The sequence below is a fragment of the Amblyomma americanum genome, chromosome 4, assembly GCF_052857255.1.
Source record: "Amblyomma americanum isolate KBUSLIRL-KWMA chromosome 4, ASM5285725v1, whole genome shotgun sequence".
Classification (NCBI taxonomy): Eukaryota; Metazoa; Arthropoda; class Arachnida; order Ixodida; family Ixodidae; genus Amblyomma; species Amblyomma americanum.
The window spans coordinates 166042524-166049839 of record NC_135500.1 but is presented as its reverse complement, the minus strand read 5'-3'; the positions used below and the strand labels follow the sequence as shown (position 1 = coordinate 166049839).

Below are 7316 nucleotides of genomic sequence, written 5' to 3'. Positions count from 1 at the left end.
AAATACACTTTTGCCAACAGATCGAACAGCGAGACAATGGACTACATTTTTGAGCGATTCGAATGACTTCTATACATTCCTCTTGAAATCCGGTTAAGTCTAAGAGGCGCCTGAAACATTTGTTTTATGGCCGCTTGCTTCATACATCAGCCAATTGATTGGGGCAGAAATCTCTTGAAGGGGCCACGGGCTTTACTTCCTCTGTGACGCAAGTCCATTCCTTTAGACCCTATATCTATTTCTTGCTGTCTTCCCATAAGCTTGCAGAGAAAGCAGACTGTCTCACAGGTCACTGGATTGCACAACATGTCTCTGAGAAGTTAACTGAAGCGGATTTCTTGAGGAAGCGTGATGCGCAACGAAAATAGAAACTGCTCAAAGCTAGTTTATATCACTCAAAAACATCGGGAGCAAGAGCCCGCCAGCAACTCCCGCTTCTTGCTCGAGTGCTGCTCCTGGAAAGAGAAAAGAATAGCGAAAGACTATAGTTAGTGTGATGTAGACGCCGGACGAATTATGAAACGTACAGGTGCACACTTTATGAAAAAATAGAGGTGTGTAAAGCAAGTAAGCCCCACCCCTCTCCCTACTTTCTCTCTGTGTTTTAGAAAAAGATAATGCTCCAAAATTTTACATACTAGCAGAACAATGCATGTTGCGCATGTTGTCTCACTTACACCTCAATCATATAGATAGCGCCACTTTACCATTAAAGAAAATTTTGTGGGGGCTGACAGAGGCATTACTTTCCCTTTTTTTTAACAAAGAAGCGACTGCCAAATGAGGCTGTAGTGTACTGCCCCGTGATCACCGCAGTGCAGACTTGGCGCCATCTGATTTTTTTTCTTTTCGTGCCGCCAAAAGATGCCGTAGTAGATGTTCGTAGTTTCAGATTTGAAAATGACCAGCCTATTCGCTCTGTGAAGTGATGACTGAGCCAGCAGAGAAAAAGATGTTACAAAGATAGCATGCATGTCCTTTTTCATCAGTGATGCAGACATAAGAGTGGAAGGAGATTACTTTGCAAAGTAAGATAGGTCCGGCATATATGCGGCTAAATTCTTAGGGAGGTTCATGAATTCCAAATAAACATTTCTGAGGGAACAAAATGAGGCGCTTTACTTGTTGGACATCCCACGTACATGCAATGCGTTTCAGTCATGTAACTGATCTATTTCTGCACAAACCAGCACTGGCACACAAATAATTCGTTAATTTCGACGCTTTTTATCAGCAGCAATATTTATAAAGCTTTGAGACCAAAGGCATCCTGTTAGCTATTTTAATTCAATAGCTATCAGCAGATATCTACGGCAGTAATTTCTCTTCTGTGGAAAATGCGCTCTCAATGATTTCATTGCATTTATTTTCTAGTAAGCACCAAAGCATTATACTAGAAAGTACACGGGACAAGCAAGAAGGCTATCAAGAAAAACACCAGGCGTGCAAAAGGTTATTTCATATGGTTGATGTGAATACGCTCACTCCTGGGATAGAATAAATGGATGCGAGATGGCTGTTCAATTTTCTCTGCACAAACGGCCTATTTGCAAATTGGTTATATCCTAACAGGCGCCATCTCGCATCAACCGAGGACAAGCACTGTATTACTGAAAGCATTCCAAACTCTCATCTTCTTCTCTGATATGCACTAACATCGCTCATGTTATGCAGTAAAAGAGGAAAAAGAATGTTTCATAATGACCTGCCTAAAGCCTACATTACGTGCTTTCAACGATTTATGTACTGCATGCTTGAAATTCTGCTTTCCATCATGTTTTGATAAAAAAAAGGGGGGGGGGGGGGGGCTTATACTTGCGAATGGTGTTCTCAACTATAAAGTGTCTGTTTGTCATACGAATATATAAAGTTACTTTGCTACCTTTAGTCAGGTGAGTGTTAAAAATACAATATCATATTTTATAAAATTGCATTGCAAAAAACGCAAAAATTCTGCTGAAACAAACCTGCTGGTTCAAGAGCCACAAACATAGTAGTTTTCGCAAAAGTGAAAACAATAATACAGAAGATGTAGCTTTTATTGCCCTTTATGAATGTGTCAAAGCACAGGATATATGCATCGATTTTCAAAAGCAGCATGAGCCCTGTAATAAAAAATACGCAGTTTGTGTTAATTAAGTTGTGTGGAAACATAGGAATCAAAAAGTTATGTAATAAAATAAATAAGCGGCGGGTATTTAGTCACTCGCAGCGGTGCTCAACAAGCTCATGGATATTAAATAGGTTTCACGCGACTAAGGTTTGGAGGGCTGGGGAAGCACATACAGTGTCAAAGAGCGGGAAAGTATCCTGCTACTGCGGTTCTCCACGAGGCGAGAATAAGGAGCAGGATTCCTGATCATTAAGAATGCAGCTCAGAACACCGAGAAATTTGACAGCATTAGCGAGAGTATGACAGTTAACGTATTTAGGCTTAATAAACGATAAAATTTGGAAGTTGTAAAGGCCCCTGCTCTATCGTCTAGTGATAATGACGACAGGCTTGAAAAGTTCTATGAGGAGGTTTCAATGGGGAGTGATTAATTTAGAAACACATTATGTTTTACTGATAGGCCACTTCCATACCGTGGTGAACCAGAAGCAGGCAGGTGACCAACCTTAGGCAACTATGAGATGCTTCTTAGGAATAGCACGCGGAGCTGCAGGTAGCGTTTGCAAACGAAGTAGATTAAGGGTCATGAATACCTGCTTCAGTAAACGAGAGAACCGGAAATACCATCTGCGGTGGCCTAGTGATTAGGGTGCTCGGCTACTTAACCGGAAAACCCGGGTTTGAATCCGAAATCGGCGGCCGCGTTTCAAAGGAAGCGAAACAAAAAGGCGCCCGTGTTCTGTCGGATGCTAGTGCACGTTAAAGATACCCAAATGGTCGAAATTATTCTACAGCCCTCCACTGCGGCACCTCTTTCTCTCTCGTTCTTCTTTCACTCTCACCTTCCCCCTTTCCGACGGATCGCAATGTGAATGTCAACCTAGAATTGAGAGTTCCTGCACCTATTCCTTTCATCAAAAACTACAGATCTCTTTACGAACCAGACACGGACGGACTTGAAACAGCCCAAAGGCCGACTTGAAAAATATATTCGACTTTATAATGTGCTAGTATTCAGACATCGTGCAGGATGTGGAGGTGCTCGGCAGGAAAGACATAGGGGCCATATAATTGCGTTGGCGTGGATTTGAATAAATAACATAGGATATTGTTCATGACGCAGGAATTCAGTGCCTTGATAGAGAACATATCTTCTTGTTTAGTCGAGGACGGCGACCTTAGTGCACTTGTTATGAAGTATAATATTTCAAATATAGATATCGAACGCGCAATAGAAGTGGCAGTTAGGATAGCTAGACAGGATACTGGTCAGCTATCCCAGGAAACAGATCTGACTGCGAAACGACTAAGAATGAAAGCATCTAACAACATATATAGGGTAAGAATGACAAGTGTAATAACTAAACTAGGCATTAGATAGACTACATAAGTGAGTAGAGTATAATGAGAATCGCCTGTGCTGAAAAGAACGGACGCAGCTGAAAATCGCTTAAGAAAAAAATGGCCATGGCAAAAAAAAATCAGATGTAGCAGTAAGACAGAAAGAGCACAGTTTGATTGCCAATATTTAAAAGGTAGTCAAAGTGGGCGAGGAATTTCAATGCATTGGTAGAGTAGCTGAAATATTCATGACTAAAACGGTGATGGTAGTCACGTGGAGGAATTATACATTCCGGCTTCAAAGAAATAGGAACCCATAAAAGTTTTATAAGCAATTCAAATTAGAAAAGCGGCAGATAATGACCAAGTCATTGCTGATCTGTTAGACGGCGGGACATTTTGCTTTGAAAATTTGCCACATTATATACGCAATACCTCAGGACTTCGAGCGTAGCAGAGTATTGGAGGAGCGCTAATATTGTCATAACCCCAAGACAGGAAACGTGAGCAGCAAAAAAAATTTACAGACCGATTTGTTTGCCACCAACTGCACGCAAAATATTTACTGACGTAATCACTAACTGAATTAGAGCGACCCTAAATTTCATTCAACCAAAAGTTATTCACACCATCAATAAGGTGACACAGAAATCAGCAGCATACAAGCAGCCCCTACACATAACAGGCCTTCATAGATTGCGTGATATGATTTGCTTCAGCAAAAAACCTCAGAATACATGCAGTTACTGCTTAACCATGGTGTAGAAAAGGCCTTTATAAAGGCAGTAGAAAATATTTATAGCGGCTGGACAGTCACCTTACTCCTCCGTACGGACAGTGACAGTAATATCATGAAAGTCAGGAATGGTGTCATGCAGAGGCACGATGTCTGCAGTACTGTTAAACACGTTTCCAGGAGGCAGTCAGAGCACTGGAAAGGAAACAATTTTCAATGCAGAGTAATTAAAAATATCCAGCTATTATCAGTTTTCTGAAGGCACTGGCTTGCTAAGGAAGGCAAGGGACGAATTGCAGGGACGAATTGCCGAGCATGACAGAGGCCGTATGCCGCTGACAAACGGGTGGTTTAAAATATATATATATATATATATATATATATATATATATATATATATATATATATATATATATATATATATATATATATATATATATATATATATATATATATATATATATATATATAAAGAAACTTAGAGTAGTGTTCAGCACTGTTAGAAATAACCTAATGATAGGCAGCGATACATTGTAATCGGTAAAGAATTAATATCTCTATTTAGGGTCCTGAGGCCCCGAACACGAGCGTAAAACTATCAGGAAGGTAAGATTGTGCTGCAGTGCGTTTGTTATATACTGTCAGCTCACAGTAGCATCTTGCAATTATACTGCGAAGTCAAAGTTAAAAACAGATGCATCTAGCCTGCACCCACCTATATGGCTGAGACGTCGAGGCTAACGGAAAGCATGAATTGACGTCTTTGACAGATCAACATGATGGGAGAAATGATAGATGTAACATTAAGGGACAGGAAGAGAGCAGAGTGGTCAGGAGAAAAACGCGACTTAATGATTTGTGCTTGATATCAGGAAGAAGATGTGGACACGGACTGGGTACCTAGTGCAAAAGCAATATAAGGAATGTTTAATTAGGGTAACAGAGTGGACCTAAGAGAAGGCAAACGTAGCAGGGGTCGGCAGAAAATTAGGTGGGAGGTGCGATTACAAAGTGCGCGGGGCTAAGCTGCCAGCAATGCCAAACAAGAGAGCAATTGAGACATATGAGGAAGGAATTTGCCTTGCTGTAGATGCAGATCACATGACGATGATTGTGAGTATTTGCTATTCGCAGATTCAATGTTTTTGAAAACAAAGAGAATAAGCTTCTTCGTGGTATCCAGTGCAAAATAAAAAGACGAGACAGCGCAGTATTCCAACAACATACGCCGTAACACTTCGTAGCTGACTGTTCTTCAAACCAATGACTTGCAGTCGCTTCATAGAAAACCGGTCACAAGTGCCTCCACTCTCGGGGCGAATGAATAATGAAGGTGTCAAGAATTCATCTGCTTATATTTGGGCATAGTAAACGTGAAAAATTGTGGACTGAAAGCGTAATGCACCACAGCGTAGTGAATCTGTCCAGTGATAATGAAAGTTTGAAGTATTCCTCAAACAAATCATGAACGAAGAAAGAGTTGAGACCTAATTATTCTGAGCACAATTGTTTTTATTAGTGCGTTTTTCTGAAGGCATTTTATGTTTCACGTAAAGTAGATACGCCTGAGATATCTCAAACCTTAACGTGGGAGTTTGGTGTAACCTCTTTCTTTTCATGCAAAGTGAAGTGAGGCGGAGCGAGCAGAAAAGGAAAAAAAGAAAAATAAAACGCCGTCGTGTTTGTTGTGTACATTTGCGCTAACGCGTTTAAAAAGTATTGACGTTTGCTTAAATCTGTGGCCTTTTGCCGTGACTCAGTGCTGAAGACTGGGTGAATACAATGAACATTCCTCTTCACTGTTACATTTTAAAGGAAAGGGCGAAGTCTGAGAACTTCGGCCAGTACTCATTCAAATAAGTAATCTTTAGTCTCAAAGCATTTCCTTCCAATACATCACCGATCAAAGCTAGCTCTTCTTCGTGCAACGCTTTCAGTGCCACGTGGCAACATAAGCGCAACCATGCTGCTTCTTTCGCAAGCAATATGTTCTACTGTGACTGAATATGTGCATAGATGGTGACTTCTGGAGTGGACTGTGATGTGAACTGTGTGGATTGATTGTGTGCATAGATGGTGACTGCGGGAGAGAATGTGTGCTATTATAAGAGGCTGTGCGCTTAGGGGTAGATGCGGCATTGTTAATATCGAAGGGACGCTGCTGTGGAGCAATTGCCGGCAGATAAAGCAAGGCTAACCCCACCTGTAGCATTCAACACCTCAACCTCAACCTCAACCTCGCAAGCAAGCAAATAAACTGTTGCACATTGTCAGACCAGTCGGACGCGCAATAGGGCTTCCGACCGTAGATTGCGTATGGCTGCTTTGTTTGCAGATTTGTCATCACTTACTAAAATGAAACACTGTTTGAAGACATGCTTACCTTGGTAGAACGCAGCAGGCGAGGCTCCAGGCGGAAACCGTCCTTCCGTCCACCACCGAGCGCCGAAAGTGTCTTACTAAGGCTACGCGAAAGTCTTCCGGCCCTGTGAGTCCTTTATGGCTCAGAAGGGGGAAGGAAAGACGCGAACTGCCACTCCAAAACAGCAGGGATCAGAGCACGCCGAACGCTTCCGGCTACGGGTCTGACCTAGCGCTACGATCCCGTGCCGCTAGCCTGCCTGCGATTCACTCGCGAGCCGCCGGTATGATGCTTCCCAAGCGCGGAAATCGGGGCCCCTTAGATTTTGTTCCCTCCTGGCGCCGCCTATCGGCGGAGCCGAGAGTCTCACTGCCGTGTTGCTCGCCACTGGCTTGGCCACCCTTTGATGCGTGTAGTAATAGCCCCTGGTGCTGCGGTTGCTTCCGTTATTTCGGAAGTTTTTCGAGCTACGACGCTCCCATAGACGAAGCGCACTCAGAGCATATGCCGTGTATTGCGCTGGCAGAAGAAACAACAAAAAAAAGCCGTCCCCGAAGCCGCCGTTGCCGTCGCCGCTGCTTCATCTAAGTCCGCAACATAAGAGGGAGGCAGTCGCCGTAACATTAAGAAAGACGGGCAGGAGGACGGTGGAGGAAAAGTGCGCAGTGTAGCGTGCGGGTCGTTTTTTATTGTGACCAAAATAAGGCTGCCGGAGCACTATCACTGGTGGGTACAAGCCGGCGCTCTATTTCGAATATTTTTAA

General features: G+C 42.7%; 1 long non-coding RNA gene across 1 annotated transcript; it reads right to left on the bottom strand.

Moving 5' to 3' along the window:
• Window positions 1-370: 370 nt before the first annotated feature.
• Window positions 371-6818, bottom strand: LOC144130434 (uncharacterized). Its single transcript, XR_013314099.1, has 2 exons — window positions 6574-6818; window positions 371-455 (listed from the first exon to the last, which is right to left on the bottom strand). It is a non-coding gene; the product is annotated as an uncharacterized LOC144130434 (long non-coding RNA).
• Window positions 6819-7316: the final 498 nt, after the last annotated feature.